A 21,826-nucleotide genomic window follows, 5' to 3' on the forward strand; every position below is an offset into this window, starting at 1 on the left:
GTTTACCTGCTTGAGTGCTCCTTTTGTCACTTGCAGTATATCGGTCATACTGAAAATTCATTTCGCTACCGTTTCAACAATCACAAGGCCCATGTGCACTCCATGCCTCATCTGCCGATTTCAAGGCACGTCGCCACTACCGGTCATAGTTTTGAATCATTTAGGGCAACTGTATTGGAGGCGGGATTCACGTCGCATTATAAGCGTGAGATACGCGAATCATTTCTAATTCATAAGTTCGGAACGGCTTCTAGGGGTTTAAACGAAAACGCGGGCAAACTGGCTAGCATAATTGCGTAGAATACAGTGCGTGCTCGGCCTCATGCGGCGACAGACTTATCTCGTTCGTGTGTGTGTGAATGGATGTTTAATCCTTCGTAAAAGTGCATTATGTATCGTTATTATTATTATTTTGTAGAGTCAATCTTGTGCTATGTACGCTCGGCGCATTGCCTATATTTCTTATATGTTCTGTGCTCGTGGTATCTCACTGGCCAGTGACGCGATTATTATTATTTTTTACGCGATATCTTTGTTTTTGTGATTGTGAGTCACAGTGCGGTGTTGTGTCCACCATGCGCATGTACCTTGCTTTCATTGCGCATAGCATCTGGCAGTGGTGCACTGTTCCTGTGTATACATCCGCCTACCTATATATTAAGTGCCTGTAACATACTGCAATCATTCTGACGAAGGCTGGTCCACCAGCCGAAACGTTAATAAATCCACATTTCGTACGTGCGTCCTTCTCTTCAATCATCTATTACACCGGACCATCGATCTTCATTCCTAATATAAATATATATATATATATATATATATATATATATATATATATATATATATATATATATATATATATATATATATTGCTGGTTCGAGCTAGACTGAATATAAAAAAGGTAAAATAAATAGCTAAATAAATGCTGAAATACGATTCCCGACCACATTTCTTATCATTTGAAAAATCTGCGAAAGCTTTGGTTATCCAGGGCAAAATAAAAAGCCTATTTAATTTGCGCTACCATGTGAACAAAGTTTTGAGGCGTCATAAGGTGACAGGTTTGGATTATCTCGTTTATCGCCATGAAAGTTTAAAGTCTAGAATAATGTTTTTTTTTTTTTGTCTAGAAGTCATGTGTGAGCGACGTTGCTGAATATTTAGATCCCATTTTTATTCGTACTGTTATAACGAATATCACGTATAACGTACTAATAGGTGGCATTGATTACAACGGCATACTGTTGCTGTCAATAAAGCTCGAATCTAATGTTCTGCGCAGCTGTATGCGCACAAATGTTTTCACGCAATAAAATACTCGGGAGAGACAATTTTGACCTCTGACGGTTCGGCATTATAAGGGGTAGTGGTACGTCGTTACATGATCTACGAACGGAAAAGCATGAAATGTTCAGAATGTCATGTATGATGGATGTTACTATAGAGCAAACGTTTCAACAAGGTGAATTGTATTTGTCGCACAGTTGTTTAAAACAACTGCTTTCTAACGGAAGTCGGGTGCTTATTAAGCGCTTTTCTCGTTTGTCTGGCCGTCTTCTCTAATGATCTGTGCAGCATGAGAGTTAGCTAACACTTTGCTTTATAAACAATTTTACCATCCATATGAGCTGTTTCTCTTGCATTTTGTTTTTATTTCTCTTTTTTTTTGCCCTTAGACGATAGTTTTTGCCCTTAGACATGTATTTTTTTTTAGGGCTGTGATACATTGACTGGCCATTTCTCCTAACAGTATGATTACTGTCCACAACAGAAAAAATCCAGCCTATGTAAGTCAACCTTGGTGATCCAAGTTTTGCTAAAATTTCCTTTTGTGCACAATTTAAGTGGAATAGCTGCAGCGTCATTACTGGTCCGTGGGTTGTATAAATACCAACAGCACACCAATTACACAGATGCTGAAGTTTCATAGCTTAGTGATGATGTGTTCGTGCTGTCACGTTTTAATGATTTCTTACTACCACATTTCTCTATTCAAAAAACGACAAAGAATTCGTCTTAATTTCCAACATGACATGTAGCCCAAGGGAGATTATTTATAACAGCTCCCTGTCATGCACACAGCACGCATGTCGAATCAAGAGCGGTAAAAAGGCGCAACGTTCGTCTGAACGAAACGCAATATTCGTAATATAAAAACGTTATCTATAGCATACAGCCTGCGAATTTGCCGACAGCGCACAGTGCAAGGAATGAGGTCGTATATACATACATGTCCCGACAATTTCATGCGCCATGCGACCTTTCTTTTTTTTTGTTATATCTGTAAATTTACAGCTCATCAAAATTAGCTTACATCAACATACGAACCAGTTTCAGCAACAGAACAAGCCCGAAAGCCACACTCTATAAAGTTTCCAAACAAAAGCAAACAAAATTTGGACATCTGAACAAAAAAATGAAAACAGTCCGCGTTTTAGTGGCTGGAGGCATCCTAAATAACATTTATTGATTAATTTCACTATAACGTTTGGGAATAGCAAGCAGTTTTCACCACTTTCTCCGTATAGAACGAATGCGTAGGCAAAGTTTTAGGTTATATCGGTAGCTTTCTGTATACCTCGAATTCTGTACGAAGGTTTTATCTGCAAACTTATTGCCCTGTCTTTGTTTACTTTTTTTATCGCTCAATAACTTCTCTAGCTTCATAAAATCGTTATCTTTGCTTCCATACGAAACTCACCGTATTAAGCATTAGAACTTATCGTCTAATCAACCATCCTCGTAATCTGAAAGGGTGGAAAACATCGGAAGGATTATGTTTTGAGGAGGGAGGGTAAATGTAGCTCGAATTGGGGGCAAGTGCTGGTGTGATTTTACAAAGGTTGGAGGGGGAGTGCCTCTTTTGCACCCCTTGCCGACACCCAAAGCGGAAAGCCGAGCCGGTTTATCCTGCTTAGGCTAGTTGATGGTTGTACTGCTTGCTATGACTAACTACTACACACCACAAATTTCTCACGCTGCACCACACACTCACCATGACTCATATAGACAATCCGTGTATACGTGATGCTGTACCGATCACCATTACACCCCGTGTGTTTTCTCCGATTGGGACTGTACCACTTGCCATAACTCTTATACAACGTCGTGTACACTTCGCGCTGTACAAGTCGGACTTGAAGCCTACGCGTTCTGTGTGTTTGGTGCTGTACCGATTGCCCCGACTCCTGTATAAGTCATCTATGCTTGGTGAAACATCCCTTGCCATCACTCCTATAGCTACACGTCCCGTCTGCGTCACGTTGTGCCACTGCCCGTGATTTCTATACGTCGTGTAAGTACCAATTTGCGGTACCAATTTTAACGACTCCTATACGTCGTGCACGCTTGACGCTGTACTGGTCGACACGACTCCTACACGTTCTCCTGCTGTACCGACTTCAATGACTTCTATACGTCCTGTTTGTTTCGCGGAGAACCAAATGCTTGCTTGCAGCCTTCGCAGCGGTGCACGTTACTAGCGAATGTTGTCGTGGCGCGAGGCCGAATGGAAGTAGCACGCGAGTCTAGCTCCTATAGCGTCGTGGACGGCTTTCACCTGCCGCTTTAGTATATAGCGCCGACTTGCGTGAGCCCCTGGCTGCCGCGTCTTGGGATTCCGCGTGGCACGCGAGCACAGCGGCACGGAACGTCTCGCAAAAGGACGCGTCGGGACCCTTTTGTTCCAAGCCTCTTAATTGCGAGGCTGCCGCAAATGCCTTCGGGATTTTCCCCTTCCCATCTCTCTATCGCCCTCTTCGTCGTGACGTCTCGTTAATCTGTACGTTATTCATTGATCTTTTTCTCTGTTCGCTGTCGTGTCGAGGAGAAGTCGTAGCGTTCCACGAAATATAACGGACCCTGTTAATCATTCGAATTCACTACCTGTTATTTTCTCTGGTCACTGTCTCATTTTCGAAGTCACCAGCACAACACAGTTGTTGTACGAATTGGGCACTTTATTGCTATGCCGTCTTTAACGAAAGCGTTTTCTGATGTGCTTCTTTACTAATAACATACAGGGTGTTTCAAGAAATGCGTACAGTATTATTTAAAAATTTCATAAAAGAGCCATATCCGTGCTAGCTGCAGCGTTTCTTTTACTGTGGAAAAAGGCATCTTCGGATGTGCACAAACATTAATTAAAACAGTAAACACAGAAATTAAAACAATTTGTTTTTAGCCAGTGCCATTAGCTGATCGGGCTTAATGGGTGAATTTAAGTCCTTCCTGCGAATAGTGCATAGCCACTTCGAAATTTTTGAAAAGGCCGCCACTGGTAATCAACGTGGAGCGATTAAGTCTGGCTAATTTAGCAGGCGAACTCGAAACCGACGCACCAAACAGCGCATCTACCATTCACTTTGAAAACGCCCTCAGTGACGACATTGTTTCCCTCACCGTTATCAGCCGTCAATCTAGACACTTCGCTTCGTGGCCACTTACCGACGCTCGCTTATCCTCCTCCCGCAATGAGAGGGGGACAGTGCACCGCCATTGAGCGAGTTCTAAAGTGAATGGTAGATGCACTGTTTGGTGCGTCGGTTTTGGTTTCGCCTGCTAAATCAGCCAGACTTCGTCGCTCCGTGGTGATTACCAGTGGCCGCCTTTCGGAAATTGCAAAGTGGCTATGCGCTACTCGCAGGGAGGATTCAAATTCGTCCATTGGACTCGATCGGCTATTGCGATTGGCTAAGAAAAGTTCATTGTTTTATTTTCCACGACTACTGTCGTAAATATTGTTTGTGCACATCTGAAGGTACCTTCTTCCACAGTAAAGGAAATGCCGCAGGTAGCACGTCGATCCTCCTTTAGGTAATTTTTAAATAATATTGGACACTTTTCTTGAAACACCCAATGTTGTATGAAGTTTGCATGTCCTCCCGATATCCTGCAAAATGGCGCGGCGTGTATATATAGATGAAATAAAATAAACACACTGGGTACCACTTGTCCTCGCCTGAGATGACTCAATGGCGATGGCCACCTGTTTCATCTGGTCGATTGTATTGATCAGAACAGTATCTTAGCAACTAAGGTACCTCAGAAGATACATAATAAAATGAAGATGTATTAAGATGATTATGAATATAAAAATGTTCGTCGTCGTCGTCATCATCAACATTATCTACTAGATAATGTCACCAATAGGAGGTGCAATAAGGAGCCAGGGAGGTCATCATCATCATCATCAGCCTGACTACGTCCACTGCAGGACATAGGCCTCTCCCATGTTCCGCCGGTTAACTTGGTCCTGTGCTTGCTGCTGCCAATTTATACCCGCAAACTTCTTAATCTCATCTGCCCACCTAGCCTTCTGTCTCCCCCTAACCCGTTTGCCTTCTCTGGGAATCCTGTTAGTTACCCTTAACGACCAGCGGTTATCCTGTCTACGCGCTAAATGCCCGGCCCATGTCCATTTCTTCTTCTTGATTTCAGCTATGATATCCTTAACCCCCCGTTTGTTCCCTAATCCACTTTGCTATCTTCTTTTCTCTTAAGGTTACACCTACCATTTTTCTTTCCATTGCTCGCTGTATCATCCTCACTTTAAGCTGAAACCTCTTTGTAAGTCTCCAGGTTTCTGCTCCGTAGCTAATACCTATAACTTCCTATTGAGGAATAGTGGCAATCTACCTGTCATAATTTGAGAGTGCTTGCCAAATGTGCTGCACCCCATTGTTATTCTCCTAGTTACTTCAATCTCCTGGTTCGGCTCTGCGGTTATTACCTGCCCTAAGTAGACATAGTCTTTTACAACTTCAAGTGCGCTATTACCTATCTCGAAGCGCTGCTCCTTGCCGAGGTTGTTGTACATTACTTTCGTTTTCTGCAGATTAATTTTAAGACCCACCTTTTGCTCTTCTTGTCTAACTCCGTAATAATGAGTTGCAATTCGTCCCATGAGTTACTCAGCAATGCAATGTCACCGGCGGCGCGCAGGTTACTAAGGTGCTCTCCATTAACTTCTCCTAACTGTTCCCATTTTAGACCTCTTAAAACCTCCTTTAAGCACGCGGTAAAGAGCATTGGGGAGATTGTGTCCCCCTGCCTTACACCCTTCTTGATTGGTATTCTGTTGCCTTCTTTATGAAGTATTGTGGCAGCAGTTGATCCCCTGAACAGGAATATAGGACGTTAGTGTACGTGCATGGCACTCGTAACAGCGTCACAACGCAGCGAAGTCCCGAAGCTCCGAGTTCCTACCACCAGTCATTTTCGTCGTGACGGCGCTCCCTCCGCACCGCTGTATCGGCGAACGCCAGGGAGATGGAAGGAGCTAAAGGTGGTGACAGGGCTGTACGTAACCCGCATACCGTCATCCTTTGCGTTCACATTGATCCCCGCTTATCGCCACCCAGATCCGAAATCGCGTGTACGTCGCTCCGGCGTCGCTCAACAAAACGGCTCGCGACAAACGCGGCCCCGGAAGTAGATGCGTTCGCCGATACAGCGGCGCGGAGGGAGCGCCGCCACGACGAAAATAACTCGTGCTAGGAACTCGGAGCTTCGGGACTTCGCTGCGTTGTAACGCTGGTACGAGTGCCATGCACGTACACTAACGTCCTATAGAAGAGCACGTGGCAGCTTCAACAACAGCGCCAGCATCCTTTCAAGAGTAGCGCTTTTTTCGTGCACTTCCGGTTGAGCACTTACTTCCGGTTCTCTAAATATTCAGAAGAAAGTCCGGTGACACCTTAGCTGTGTAAGCTTTGCATGACTTCCGGTGACATTGACGCACTTTCGGGGGCGTATGCGTCTCATAAAAGCGAATATATGCCGAGCAACTCCTATATATATAGCATGGTACAGCCCTGCATAGTATATATCGCGTAGCAAGGGGTGGGAAAGGGAACTGAGGGTTTGGAGGAAAGTATGAAAGGGGGAGGTCACCAGATCCACTGCATCCTCAGCCTTCGCACCGCCGCTAGGAAGTACCTACCACAGTTATTAAATAATATAAGGCTGGTACGAAATCAGTTGTGGCTTGTGGCTTGTTAAATTTAGTAGTCATACTGAATACATATGAGATGAACGCATAGGCTTATTTAAGAGCCAGTTTAGGGTTATAATTATTAATCAACATAATCGAATGAGTTGATTGACAGAACCGACTGTTTTTTGTGAGCAGCTGGACTTGTTGCGGCACCTGGCGGAGTAGGTATGCAACCACGCGCTTCTTTCTATGTGGACTCCGAGTTACGGTACGGGTGCGCGACGACACGCAATGATAACCAATGAATGCACGAACACCAACGTGACAGTTCCACTGCCAGACACCAATAAATAAAACATTAAAATCACAGCCAATCATTAATGTGCATGTAATCTTAGTATATATACTTCCCATCCGTTCACACGCGTGCCGTAATGCTTTTCCCAAAGACATACTCATAAGCAGAGTGGCCGTTGGTGACTAAATTGCGCCGAATTGGCTTGTTTTCGACCGACTCAACGACGAAAATTTCTAGTCGGCGCCATGGCTGTTTTCTGTTACATATTGAGTCGTTATATTTGTTCATCAATAGCAAACACTCTGCTCATGATATTACTCATGTTCTTTTTGGCTACAAATCAGGCGATAACATTAAATGACGTGGCTACTTTGCCTATTTTTCTCTTTATTTCTAGCGCCTTTTGAAGTTCGCCCAACGGAAACCCTGCTCATAGAGCTTCATAATAAGTACCCGCATGAGAAACATATTTGTATACACTATAGTGATTGGATGTTCGAACGATTGACTTGTGTGTCGGGGCTCCGACCCTCGACCTTCTGAGCATGTACGTAGCGTATGCTTTGCTAACGCATCACCAATCGGACAGCCTAACAGATCTTGGCCGTGTTTTGCGACAATGCTTCGTTCATTTTTCGCGGAACCTGTTATCGATTTTTCACGTGTTCGCACACCCCTGGTGTTATATAGGCGTAACACCTAGTAGCACTTCTGATCGTGACCTGAGCCGATCCAGATGAGGCTCGGTCCGGAAAAGGTTCTGCTACTCGGTCACTTTCGATCGCGATCAGGGCCGAGTGGGATCGAGGGGACCGCGATCTGCGCGTGGCCACCGGCATGGCTCCCAGGTAATGATTTGTCTGACGTCGATGTCATACCCTGTCCGGATTGGACCGTGTAGCTGTGACCACTGATGATCGAGATTGAAAAATCCGATCCGGATCGACCCTGATCGCGACCGAATGTGTGCTTGGGACACCATTATAGCACGTACCTTGACGAGCTGACTTGGCAAGAAATTAACCAGTGTCGAGTAGCTCGCTCTGCGTCACAAGGCTTCTGCGGTAACGGGCACGTATCACTGGTTGAAAGTTCGCCAAGTAAGAAGAGCGCTTTAAAAGGCGGGAATCACCCTTTCTTTCGCGCTCTGTACAACATCCCGAAAATGACGACGCCGTGAGCTCCTCATTAAAGTGTCACGTTACCACACAAAGTCCCATCCAGCTGCTTTGAAGTATTAAAAGAAGCGTTCTGGAGCGTCAGCATCATTAAAAAGCGAAGTTATAAACGTCAGTACGAGTTTTTGTTCACTCGTCGACTTCAAGAGCGAACGGAATCAGGTGTTGCCCCAAGCTAGTGTTTTTACAACCGACGCGAGATTTCTCGGAGACCGGCGTGCACAGTTCGCGGCACAAGTGGCGACAAGTTCAACTTCGGCAACTCCTATAGTGCGCGTAGTTTTCGTGCGCGCATTCTTCTCGTATCTTATTCTTTCTTTACTGCGCCCCTTAAATCCTTTGTCAGGAGTTTTCTACGCGTCTCTCTCACCTTTTCGCTGCGCCAGAGAATGCCTCACGTCATCCGCTCTCGCGCGTCAATAGCGAAAGCTTTTATTTTTGTTCCGGTTTGGCTTTTGTTCGCGGGCAAACCGCGCGCCACTTTGCGTGACTGTTGACGCAACCGGTTATTCTGACTGAACTGGGTTAACAAGAAATTAAGAGAAGTAGAACTGCGCACGAAAAACGCTCAAGCCTTATTGTAGCCTGCACGTTTTGTGCCCCTCTACACTTTTTTTCTGCTTTGTTGTGGTTTTTAACAGGCTGCTTCTGCGTTTAGTGACACAGCTATATAGGGGTGAAACACGTGTAGAATGAATGCGGGCATGGCCGGGGTCCATTGAAATTGTTTCATTCTGGCAACAGTCTGAACGAGCATATGGAGAAAGCGAGACGTGTCAGCCTCGGTGCAGCTGTGTAGAAGCGCACGTAAAAAAAAAAAAGCCACATTGTTTTTTGTGTCTTTTCCTAAAACTCTATACTCGAAGGCTTTCGTCTACTGATTTTACTTCTCAGTCGGTTATATTGATACCTTTCTCTCTGAGAGCATTCTAACATCACTATGGCGTCACAAATTCTGGCGACCTATGACGTCACAGTTACGTCATGACTATTTGATCAGGTGACGTCCCCACGTCATCGTGGTCTTTGTTTTGCATAGCTCGTGTTGACGCCAGCACAGAAGGTCACGTTTTAGGGGATATCTCAGGCTTTCTCCTTAATAGCCATCCGAGTATTTGTGGTGGAGGATATCTGTGCTTTGAGTAGCGTTGCATGACTTACGTTGACTGTTAAGCAATTTCCCTTTACACCAATTCAGCGCAGTGACAGCGGGTCATAAACAACTGTCGGAAACGAAGTGACAGCACAATAAATAGTCCATCTTATCTCGAGTGCATTCTGCCATAACCGAGACAACCTGTCACTAATTGTCCGTGCGTGCAAGTTATAACGAAGGGGACGTCATAGCACAAAATACGAATACAAAGACACCGTTCACAACAGAAGCACGAACCGCATCGTTCTTCATTTGTTGTTTTAATTATTTTGTCGTTGTTTTCACTGGTTATTTAACTCGCTGTTTCTGTTTGCCATTTCCTTTAAACAAGTGGCTGGCTTACTTGAAAGCGCGACAGGCCTAAGGTCTGAGGGCGATTAACGGGGCACGCACTGAACGTTTAATTGTCAGCGCATTTTCCTTTAGACGTTTGCATTTTCCCTGTTCCAATACAAAGTACAGTAGTTAAGACAGTCGTCCCAGTGGACCGTTCCACACATCATCTGGCGCAATTACGTCTCTTCACCAGAGGGTCCAATTAGGGCTAACGCCGCGAGGCCCTCCTTTTTCCTTTTACGGAGCCGGTTTGGAAAAGTTTAATGGTTTACGTTTCGCCGACGATGCGCAACGCCTCGCCCCGCTTTAAATATTCGGGGCCTAGACACGCCAGTACGGGGTTGTGTGGGCAAACTAAAGAGAAAAAAAAAACTATAGCCTCATTAAAGCCACCTCATCACGCATCATGTTAGCACGCGGAAAGGGTGGCTTCTATTCGCCACATCACTTTTCGAGCTCATCCAGTCGAGAAGAGCTTGCTTTAACCGTTTGGAACCATCTTTTCGCTCCTTCTCTATCCTTGCACCCTTTCTTAATGAAATGAAAAGTAAGTTACAGTTCTCACCGTTTCCTGGCCACTCTTGCCTATTTCTAACTTGTTTGTTAGGCATGTAAATAAAAGAAAATTAGCCAGCTTCGCCCAACTGGTGCCAAGACTGATTGAAGTGTGCAGCTGGGCAGCCCTCTCTCTTTCTTTTGATTTTCTCATTCTCTCTTTCTCTCTTTTCCTGTTTTCCTTACGTTTTTTTTCTTCTCTCTCTTCATTTCTGTCTCTTTCTTTACAATTTTCTTTCCCATTTCTCTGTTTCTTTCTCTTTCCTTGATTTTCTCGCTTGCTTCCACTCTTTTTGCTATCTTTATTCACGGTTTCGCTCGGGTTCATCAAAGCACTCCACACCTAAAAAGACGGAAGAAGAGTGAACATACGTATGCGCAGTACGGTATTTTTTGAGTTCGCGATCTCACATTTCGTATAAACCAATCCTTTTACCTCCCTGTTAATCGAGCGTGCACTTTCGAACGCTTACGAATCTCTTTAAAAAAGTTACGCGAAGACAGCAAAGACGAAGGCCCCTCTTTCCACGCCGACGCCGCCAGCACGCCAACGAACCTCCACAGGTCATCTCATCCCCTACAAGTTACAGAGAGAAAAAAAAATAATAAAGAAAGCGAACCGCTGACCTAGTATAACGTATGTTCGCGAGGTAGGTCCCCTCCTAACGTCGCCGTCTCGTGCAAACCGGTGCTTCGTCGATAAGACACACTGCGTGGCATGTAATATAAGGACCACGCCCTATTCTTCGTGGAATGCCGCTGCCCCGTCTAATGGGCGCGTGCGTGAAAGGCCGAACCCTTCCTTGGCCCGGGAAAGCAGGACTGAAGATGATTGCCTTCTTGCGTTTGGATGTGTTGTTGATGAATGTACGAGGCCGATGGGCGAGGATAAATCCGCCAGCTTTCCACGGCTCGCGAATACAGAAAGAGGTCGCGTTAACCCGTTACACGAGCAGGAGTGGGATGAGGTCGTGGGCTCGAATCCAAGCCACGCTTTGACAACATGTCCGATAAAACAGGAATAATCGTGATAATGAAGCTGTACACAGGCTGGCATTCTGCGTGATCCCCAATCGAGCCCTCCTTTGTATATCCCACTCAGGGGCGTGACCATGTAGGGAGGAGGTGGGGGGGGGGAGTAGGATGTTGTAGGTTGCCTGAGAATCTAGCCTTGCGAACTTTTCAGAGGTTACCATCCAATTGTGAACGAGCGTGTGTGCGTTTACGTGTGCGTGCGTGTAGGAATGCAAAATTTCAAAATTTGGGGTAGGTGTAACCCCCCCCCCCACACACACACACCATCACCACCACTCCTTGGCTACACCATGATCATACTAGGTGTGGATAGCGAAAGACAGCACCGAAACATGCTGCGGAATCTAGAGAGCCAGTAGCGCGCGTTATCTGAGCAGCTGTTCCCGTTCGCAGCAGCTGCTTTTTAAACCACTTAGACGTTGTTTGTTGTTTCATCATGTTTAGTTTTTTTTTCGACAGCTATTGTCGAGTGGAATGAAGAGTAGGTATAGAGAGAAAGAGGGGGGGGGGAGCTGTCGACTTTCACGAAGAGTGCTCGTAAACTTCACAGAAGGCATCAGCTCATTAAGGCCCAATTCTTGCCTGTATGACATGTAGCTCAGCTTCTTGGCTGCTGCAACGACGATGCAGATGCTTACTAAACGAGTGGTATAAAGAAAAAAAAAAGCTTGTTTTGAAGGACGAAAATGGAACGTGCAGATATGGGCACTTGGCATTCCGCACCAGATGACGAGGTTGCAACACGAAACGTACTCCGTTCATTCACAGCACGTACACACAAGGCGTATATTTTAGGCACGCACCATCATGATTAAATAGCTTGCGGGAGTCTTTAACAGGAAAACTTAAAGAAGCACCTTTTTAGCATACATATTTCAAGGTCCACAATACATTCTTCGTGAAGTGCGCTCCATGGACGTTCTGGGGAAAAAAAAATTACCCGGTCTTTGTTTCTTTGCATAACAAGAAGAGAAAAACAGGACGAGTAAACAAATAAGAAATGGCAAGAAAATCACTGTAATGAAAAATTTTCTTATAGCCAATAACATTCTTGGCCGTTACTAGCACATTTAAGTTTTGTTTTGTTTTGACGTTACAGTGCATGTTTATGTGACCGTTGACTTTTTTTTTTTCTTGTCTAGGTTATGCGATGTAATGGTTACTAGTCAACTTCCTTTTTTAACATCACCGTGCATTTACATATATGTGATTGTTGAATATTTTCTGTAATTGACTTAAATGTCAAGTCTTGACTATTATGCCAAGTTGTACTATACGCTCTGCTGATTTGTTATGCTCAGAAAATAGGGCGAGTGGCCGGCGCCTAATTAGTGCGCCAACATGTCCTTACATAATTCGAATTAAAGAAAAACGAACTTTTGAAAGATCGTTTGTCCAGACCGCGAAATGCTTGCGAATGCAATAGTTACAAACATACAACGCTACGCAGAAACGAAAATAAAAGGTGGGATTGCAAATTTAGGTTTTGCATTTCAGTGTGTCGATGCACGAAGGCTTGTTGCTCTTAGGCACTCTGACTATTTTTGGCCCGCACTTACGAAAATTCTGAACAGAGTTGCTTCTCAATTACCAGTGAGTCCGTCATGGATCCACTGAGATTCACCCTTCTTTCCGCTGCGACGTCTCGAAACCACATCATGATTATAGGACGTAAAACCCAAAGGTCTTTTTTTTTATTTCCTTACTGCTTTCTTTAATTCCCTAATGCGAATTTTTAGCTTTTTTCCTTCTCTTTATTTTTCTTTTTTCGACTGCTGAGAAATGAAGCTGGCGCGGAATCGGTTGCTTCTTCGGAAGACATCTATTTGCATAGTGTCCCATAGCATGCCTTCACTCAAGTCGTCTGCGCCCGACCGTCTAGGTGCGACGCAGCATCAAAGAGGCGGTGAATGTAATTATTACAAGTCGGCTTTCATTCCAAGGCGTATAAGACCACAACTTCCGCAATATTGACGGTGCCTATATAGAGTTGCCCCTAGCGTAACCCACTTCGCTTGCATAGTCCGGTCTCCTGTTAAAAAGAACACACATTTTTGCCTCTGCCATCGGTTATCGTTAGCGTGTGGTGCAACGACCCGAAGACAAGTTACTTTTGCGTAATATTTCGTCTATAATTGACTGTATCCTTGGCGTTCTTGCAGACGTTGGTGCACATGTCATTCAGGTTGTTATTCTATTCATGTTCGCGTTACTAAAGAAACCACTTAGTATCATATTACCACAACACTAAAGTATTATATTGCGATGATACTTTCACATTTTCTTCGGTGCGGTCAAAGATAGCAACAAAGGGCCAATGCTCATCCCACTGTTTTCTTTTTTTTTTTTTCGTCTTCCTTTTGTCCTTTGATCCTATTACATTCTTTACCGTACCAAAACGAGCTCGAAAACATTCCCTGTCATCCTGACGGTTAAGTCAGCAATCTCAAAACCAGTGAATGAGTCCAGTGCCGAAATCGAAACTTAGATGCAACGAAGCGCTGGCGTCTAGAGAAAATCATATCGACACTCCCACAATGAAGCAGCGCAAATCGTAGCTTGACTCCGGTATGACCCTCTACGGAAACCTTTTTTACGTACAACTTCGACCGGGTCATCAATCTTGTGCCCGAACAAGAATGATCGAAATGGCCCTCTCTTGCCCCGTAGAAAAGATGAAGCAGAAAGGCCGCTCTGACACTTTGACAGGGGCGATGCTTCATATTGCATTGTTCTTTCTTTCTTTTCGTACGTAGCCCGAGATGCATCGCATTGCATCTGTCAGTTCACAGGTCCGAGGAAGAGAGATCATAGATCGTAATACAGTCACCACCGAGGCATTGAAATTGCACGTCTTCGCTTTTCGGGCCGAACTTCCTCGTGCGGTGTCGCCCATGCTCACAGGGCAATGTCCGCCACCGCCGGCAGTGACAGTTATTGCCCCCCTAAGGGTGCGGCCACCTAGCAAAATTTATTCAACCATTCATCACTTTTTTTTCAGAGGCACCTAAATACACGAAACTTGGGACGGAATAGACGCCGAACGTTTATTCGTGTTCGTGTTTTGATACGAACACTTTCCTCTTCAATTTTTTTTTTCCTCTCCTGTTAAACATTCTTCAGTCCCTTTTGTTTTTCTCCACTCCAAGAAAACGTTCCCGTGCAGTACATTAGATGATTTATTTACTTAATCCACATGACTATTTTGCTACCTTATGTTTCCGTAAGTGTTATGTATATATTGACTGATCACGTGGGTCTTTCTGAAGCACATGCGGAACTGCTTCCGACTTCTATGTTCAAATGATATCCGTACGAGCCATTCTCTGTTTCGTTATTCATTTCCGCAGTCACCGTGTTCCCCAATCGTCCTTTTAGGTAACGATGTCCTAATCGACCAAGCTTATTACGTTATTGCTGTCTTGTTAACGAATTCTGAAAGCGACAAAAAACATCGTCATTTTCCCTGCATTTAAAAACCACTTAGGAAATACCTAAACCGTCTCATTCTTAGGTGAAGACAATGTTGCTCAGTTTGTTGCCATGAATAACCACCGCGTAATTGGTATTGCCTGGTTATCTATTAAGCGAAGATAAGACCTCTTTAATTTACAGAGATAGCTCCATTTATTTTCAAGAAAATAAAGGCATTCTTTTCAAAGTGTGCGCCCTCGTATTGCTGGCGTTATCGTAGTTTGTTGAAGTTATCTAGTTATTTGATGATTTAATGAGAACCATCCAACTGGTGTCGGCATATACGGCCCGCAATACTAAAAGTGTGCCTATGTAGATGGGCACATAACGATACCCACAAGTGTTTCTGATCAGTGGCGTTGCCATGGCCCGTGCCCTCCCCCCCTCCCCCGCCTACCTCCCGGAGTTTTTTTCGCCGTTTTGGCAAAGCGCAAAATGACCATTTGCTTGCCCGTCTCCTGCTTTACATTAGCAGGGTCCCCCCCCCCCCCCTCCCCCCGAAAAAAAAAATCAGCATACAACCTTGCTTCTGATGTCTGATCATGAAACAACATGATACTGATGTCTCGGCAAAAACATGTTATACCAGTGCTTGTAGAATTTATGGCTAGAAATACCGGAAATTGACAAACCGATAACTGCATGAGAAACGTTAATTTTATAGATTTATAGCTTGCTAGTAGAGCAACTGCACATTTCACTCCTAAGAATCGTCTTTCTCTCCCCCTCTCTTTCTCTCCGTTCACAGACCCCAGCTCGAACGAAAAGCAGGTGCAACACTCGTCACCCATTTCGAACACGAGACTCACCTCTTTCTTCCTGCAACGCAGCTTCAGCGGGAACGGGGAAAAGGCCAGCTCTTCAGTCAACGCGGCAACTTCCTTTCGAAAAATATTCTCGCACATCCCGAACTTTCTCTCGCATGCATCAGGTCCGGCGATGGCATCAAAGACAAACACGCCCCCACGGCAACGTCGGCATCTGTCCAGTCTCTCCTCGTTGTCGGATGGACGACTTGTGTATGTGAAAAAAGAAAAAAAAAAAGGTCTGTTGTAAGGATATCCACCGGCAAACGCGTATCCGATACACGAGAAGCGCCGGCCGGCTTGTGGGGGTTGGACGACGATCGCAGAGGAGAAACAGTGACGTAACCGCGCGGACGACTCCGACAGCCGCCGCGCCGACCACGACTCGGGGCGCTTGTGAGAAGCGCTCGAGAGCGCGGCGCGTTTGAGTTGGCACTCACCCGCGCCACAGAGAGGCCGAGCGAAACCGGCAGCGCGCTACGTTGTACAACAGAAAGAAGGTAGACGGCGGCGGGAGGGGTTGGAAGTTTGCGTGTGTATGTGGTGCGTGCTGAGGGAGGAGGTATCGTAAGGAGGGGGAAGGGACACAGCGAGTGAATTGTCTCAGTTCTCTTTCCTAATCCCCCCTCGACTCATTCACCGCGAAACGCGCTCAGCGTTGTCGGCGGGTCGACCGAACCGGCCCAGCGCCGTCGACGACGGCGTAGTAGGATCGATCTCGCCCGCCGTAAAAGAAAGAATATCGGGCACAAGAGAGGGAGAGAATGAAAGAAAGAGAAAGTCGCCGGCCAGGAGCTAGGACACGAGGCGTCGATAAGGGGTGTTGTCCGCGGGAAAGGGGTGCTATCGTGGAAGGGAATAACGAAGCAAAACAAAAGAGTTGACCAGCGTCACGCCGCGCCAAGGACCCCAGCCAAGCGTGGTCCCCTATCCCAGTTCAGATAGACATCAAGAAAACGGTATATGTATAAGGGTGCATGCTATGTGGCGGTATAGTCACTCATCCGCTCGTGTTTTGAAACACGAGAAGTGCGCGACGTGCGTCGTTGGCGGGGGAGAACGTGTGAGCTCCGTAATGAAGGACGCGCTCATTGAATCTACGTGAGTGCTCGATCTGCGAAACGCTTCTCTGCTGTGCCAGACTTCACACTGGCAAGTGTCGGGGAAGAAGTGTCTCTCGTGGAAGAAGTGTTTCTCCGGAAGAAGTGTCGCCAGAAGAGACGACGCTAGCTCGAGGACTGACGAGTGCCGGCTGGCTAAAATCTGGCAATGCTGTAGACCCGTGTGCTTAGGTTTGGGTGCACGTTAAAGATCCCCCAGATGTTCGAAATTTCCGGAGCCCTCCACTACGGCGTCTCTCATAGTCATATGGTTGTTTTGGGACGTTAAACCCGACATATCAAAGAAAATTTGGTACATCGAAGGCAGGAGGAGTTGAGGGGCATTTAAACGTAGCGAAACTTCACAATCTTTTTTTTTTTTTTTATCAACAGGTACCACCACTGATGTGAGACTTTTGCGCGGGTCGTTTCTTTTTGTTTCCTGTCATATGGGGCGTCATATGAAGAAAGTTTTGAAACACCGAATGCATCCGCATTGCCATTTCAATGCATGTGGGTCAATCGAAGAATTTTTCATTTAGTTGAACGGGGGGAATAGGGTAGGGAAGAATTAGTCATGGACTCATTTTATTTGTTAGAAACAACATAATGAAGTCGCGGTCATGTAATAAATCTCACAGAAATGTAAATAAATTGCAGAGGACAATAAGACAGCTTGCCGCAAGTATAGGACGAGCCTACAAACTTATAAGGTAACAAATGTGATGCTGTACTAATTGAGTTTTAGCGGTGGTCTTCCTCCCGTATTGCATATTTTAGTACATGTGAACCAGGGAATGTTCGCCAGTAAAATTGTTAATTTGCTGTGGATACAATACAGGTACAAAGTGGAACCTTTAACTCGTTAACACGGCCACCTTTACTTAGCGCTCTACATCAATTTTGATGCATCGCACAAATCCGACCCTTACAACTCTGCTTCATGACGTTAGCAAGCCAAGGGATTCCCAAAGTAAGATAGGTTGCGTTGGTTTTCCTCGAGTGCTTGCATACGTGTCATGAATTATACAGAGCACGTTGGTTAACTTTGCGCTTCTTAGATTGCACGCGTTACGAATTTTACGGAGTGTATACACTGCGGCATATGAGCATTCGTTAGGTATTCCGAAACCTGGGCAGTTGGTTAATTTCAGGACTTCGCAATGTAGACCGTTTAAAAAAAATTACGAAGACTGCAGATAAGAGGTGTGCAAGAAAAAAGACGTAAATGACCGCAGCATCGATCTTTATACTTTATATAACCTCTCATTCTCTCAGTTATTTGCAGTGTCCTCATTCTGAAAGTACCATCTCCACATCCATCAAATCCCAACGTGACGAGGTTGCGTTGACGAGTTCGACCTAACGTGCCACGGATGCCAAGCTAAGGCTGTGGCAAACGATAGGTGCAGCCACCGAAACGTTGGCCAGGATGAACAAGGGACATATTATACTTACTCCTGACGGGACATAACAGCCGCACACTTCGAAACGTGGACGACAACCGAATGATAGACAAACAGAAGCATTGTGCTTATACTTGTATCTTTTGCTTAATTGGTTCGACCCCCAATCCAAGCCAAACGCAGCTATCGGGCCGCTGGCACGGAATTTATTATCTCGAAAGTGCCAGCACAGTGATGAAGATTGCAGCGGGAACAGGGAAAAGGGGGAGGGAGAAGGTGCGTGAATCAAATGTGATCTAACGTTGACATTTGAAAAGGGTTTTTCCCACGTGTCTTATGCGTGGGTCATATCAAGGACATAAGGTCAGCGATATATATATATATATATATATATATATATATATATATATATATATATATATATATATATATATATATATATATATATATATGCATAATGACATAAACTTGAACACCGATTCTGAACGACAGAGTTTCTGTTCCACGGTTACGTTTCAACGCATGATAACCACACGGGGTGCCGCACGAAAAAGAATGTTTGAGACCATTCTCGTCTCTGTCGATCGTAAAGAAAGTTTATATATATATATATATATATATATATATATATATATATATATATATATATATATATATATATATATATATATATATATATATATATATATATATATAAAGCAAGCTGGTATAGGCGCCCCTTCTAGTGCTGGCTGGGCTATAGGCTTTTGCTTCTTGCCTAGTCTCTTTCCCAAGTCTTACTATACTTTATTATAAGTTGTTATGCTTGCTCTCTTATTATTCTTTCTTTTCTGTTTTATATCATCTCACAACGTGTACTTGCTTCGCTATTTGCTATCTTTTCTCTGTCTTCCTTATGTCTTGTTTCATTTTCTTCTATCTGTTTTCCGCTACAATTATGTCTCCCTACGTGGTCGTTCTCTCATGCTCTATATTTTTACTCCTTGGCCATAACAGCTATTCTGTAAACCTCCCGTAAAACCTATATATCTACCGCAAAAGTTCGGCAAATCCCACCAATAACCGCAATGACCCACAACAAAAGTTAACAAGAGGACGCACGGGCAGACAGCATCGATTATGGGCTATGCGTTGCATATCCTTTTTCTAACCTTCTGCGCATAGTTGTTTCATAGTGGTCGAGTGCGTTCTGGTTCGTGATGGCGATAATTTTCAATCTACTACGTGCGACAAACCTTCACTACAACAGCTCTGCTGTAAAAAACGTCAATGTGCCAAGCGAGCCACTATTGAAAACACCGCAATAGCAGCATATTTTATATCCCAGCCCTAATTATTATCACTTAGTTTCTGTCTCTATTTACACTGTGCATGTTTTATGGGACCTTCCCAAGCCGTTTTAGTTTCGTCGGTTTCTTTAAAGCTAGAGTGGAAGAAAGATGAGAGAAAATTGGCCACGTATCTGCGTGCATCGCTGCAAACGTCGTGGAAAGACGATAATCTTATGTCTAGAGGCGCTGCATGAGATACAAACGCCATCTGGCGGTAATGTCGGGAAACAGAAGCTTGTGTAGAACGCAGAGCCGCTCGTAGGTGGCAGGACCGTACCGTCTTAGCGAAGCGTAAGAAACGCCCGCTTTTTCGTGCGTAGCGTCGCATTGTCAGCGCAGTGTAAGAAACACTGGGTTCCTTGGAATTATGCTTCCATGTATTTTCTATAAAGAAACACACCACCTAATACTTCAGTGTAGATATTGCGCCTCAAATATGCGTAATATTTGCTTTTTGATGGACATATTCACAAGTATGAACGCAGCTACTAGATCAAGATGGCTGGGCGTTTGGCTGGGTGACGAATCGTTTCGAGTGACAGACAGACAAAAAGACAGACCAAAATTTCTGCGTGGAAGTATCCCAAGAAAGGCTGTCGTCTTTTTAAAAAAAAACATGTAATGGCGAAAGAGGTCGCGAAGAAATGCCCATTCGGCTAGCTGGAGTACTTCCGTGAAGCAGCCCCTAAAGCGATTATTATGAAAGACTTGACCACGGGCTGAAATTGATTGCGAGAAATGTACAAAACATGCTAACGTAGAGCGAGGAAATAAAACTGTCTTAAGCCGATAATGCGCCCATACGGCAAACCGTATACACAGAATCATAGAATTCTTTATGAGATCGCCAGACACATGCGTGGACCTTTCGTCCCTCGCGAAAATCCAATTTCCCCGTCCTCTGCTGCCGCAGCTCGAGCCCGCTTTAAACATAATCGAGTCGGCGACTGTAGGGCTTAGATATAAATTGGGTGGAATTCGATTGAAGTCCAAACAGCCCGCCTCTAAAAGAAAGAATGATAAAAAAAAATAAAACCCACTAACACCAGGTGGTACTGTTATACATTATTCAAGCTATGCGAATCATTGAACACGCCTTTTTGGCCTTTTACTGGTCACGTTTCATTATGCAAGATTTATTGGTCTATTTTTCTGAACCTTGTTATAGCTCCTCACCTTTGAATCGCGGGGGAACGGCAAACCTCAGAACGATGGGCTGCCACGCTTATAAAACATATCTGAGTGGCATAACATTTGAGGTAAATCCTATACTCAGTCGAGCCACGAATATGGAGTCGGGGGCTTTTTTTTTTTTATCACTTTTATGACGAGTGCCCTGACGTAACGACTCATCATCGGCGTAGCCATAGGGAAGGGGTTCTACACCCCTCCTTCCCTCCCTAAAGATGTAAACTTTGCTTGTGTATATGTAGCAGGCACACATACAAACACACGCTAGAACGTGCATGACAGGTAGTTGATACTTCCCTCGCACGCATGCGCGGAAACACACACACACAAGAATAAAAACTTCAGGGTATATCCTTGTAGCGAACAATATATAGTGAAGCAAGGAGGACGAAATGTCAATGCCTGAACAAGAAAGTTGCTGCCCCCTGTAACGAAGCCCTTCATTTTTTGACCGACGTCACTGTTGACCTAACGAATGTCTTATTCGAATCCTGGTTCCAGTGGCGTTATTTGACAGATTGGTAAAATGATTACACGGAGTGTTCATCTTCCTGCGAACCTCTGACGTTTTTTGGATGTCGATATAGTTGCGGGGTTTCGTTGGCAAAATCTGCCGTGATAATAGCGTCCAAATGAAGTTTCGCGGTGAATAGCTATAGCTGTGATTGCTGTAATATGCAACTTGCCTGCAGAGGTTGGCATCTGTCCTGTATGTAGGCCAGACGCCAACCTGTTCTGAAGCGAGACTCTGGATTCCTGTACGTTCCCTCTCACTGCTAGCTCATTTATTGGCTTCTTGTGTATCAGTTTCTGTCGTTCCTTATTCAAGTCTATAGGCGAACTTCGGACCGTACCATTCTATGGTCACTGTATCATACCTTGCCAAGCCGATTTGATCTACGTGTGGCATGACTTCTCTGGACGGTGGAAGCATACGGCAGCAACCTAATCGTGTGGATTGAGTAAATAAATCAACATAAACAACAAAAGACAACGTTTCCCTGCCTTCAGACTGCTGAACT

The 21,826-nt window shown here is 44.7% G+C and overlaps 2 protein-coding genes across 4 annotated transcripts in view; one reads left to right on the forward strand and one right to left on the reverse strand.

Annotated features, from left to right (window-relative positions):
* The window catches only part of LOC119176401 (uncharacterized), a 75,094-nt gene that overhangs the window by 18,138 nt on the left and 35,130 nt on the right, over nucleotides 1-21,826 (reverse strand). For 2 of the 3 annotated variants that reach the window (XR_012894232.1, XM_075889275.1), the window contains exon 1: nucleotides 15,780-16,295. The exons of the other annotated variant lie outside the window; for it this stretch is intronic. The gene's annotated coding sequence lies outside the window, so the exon portion shown is untranslated. Of the gene's footprint in view, nucleotides 1-15,779; nucleotides 16,296-21,826 lie in introns of those variants that run through there. 3 annotated transcript variants of the gene reach the window in all.
* The window catches only part of LOC142803688 (uncharacterized), a 94,766-nt gene that overhangs the window by 15,665 nt on the left and 57,275 nt on the right, over nucleotides 1-21,826 (forward strand). The gene's annotated exons all lie outside the window — the stretch shown is intronic.

This window comes from Rhipicephalus microplus, chromosome 3 (assembly GCF_043290135.1).
Source record: "Rhipicephalus microplus isolate Deutch F79 chromosome 3, USDA_Rmic, whole genome shotgun sequence".
In the NCBI taxonomy this organism is placed as follows: domain Eukaryota; kingdom Metazoa; phylum Arthropoda; class Arachnida; order Ixodida; family Ixodidae; genus Rhipicephalus; species Rhipicephalus microplus.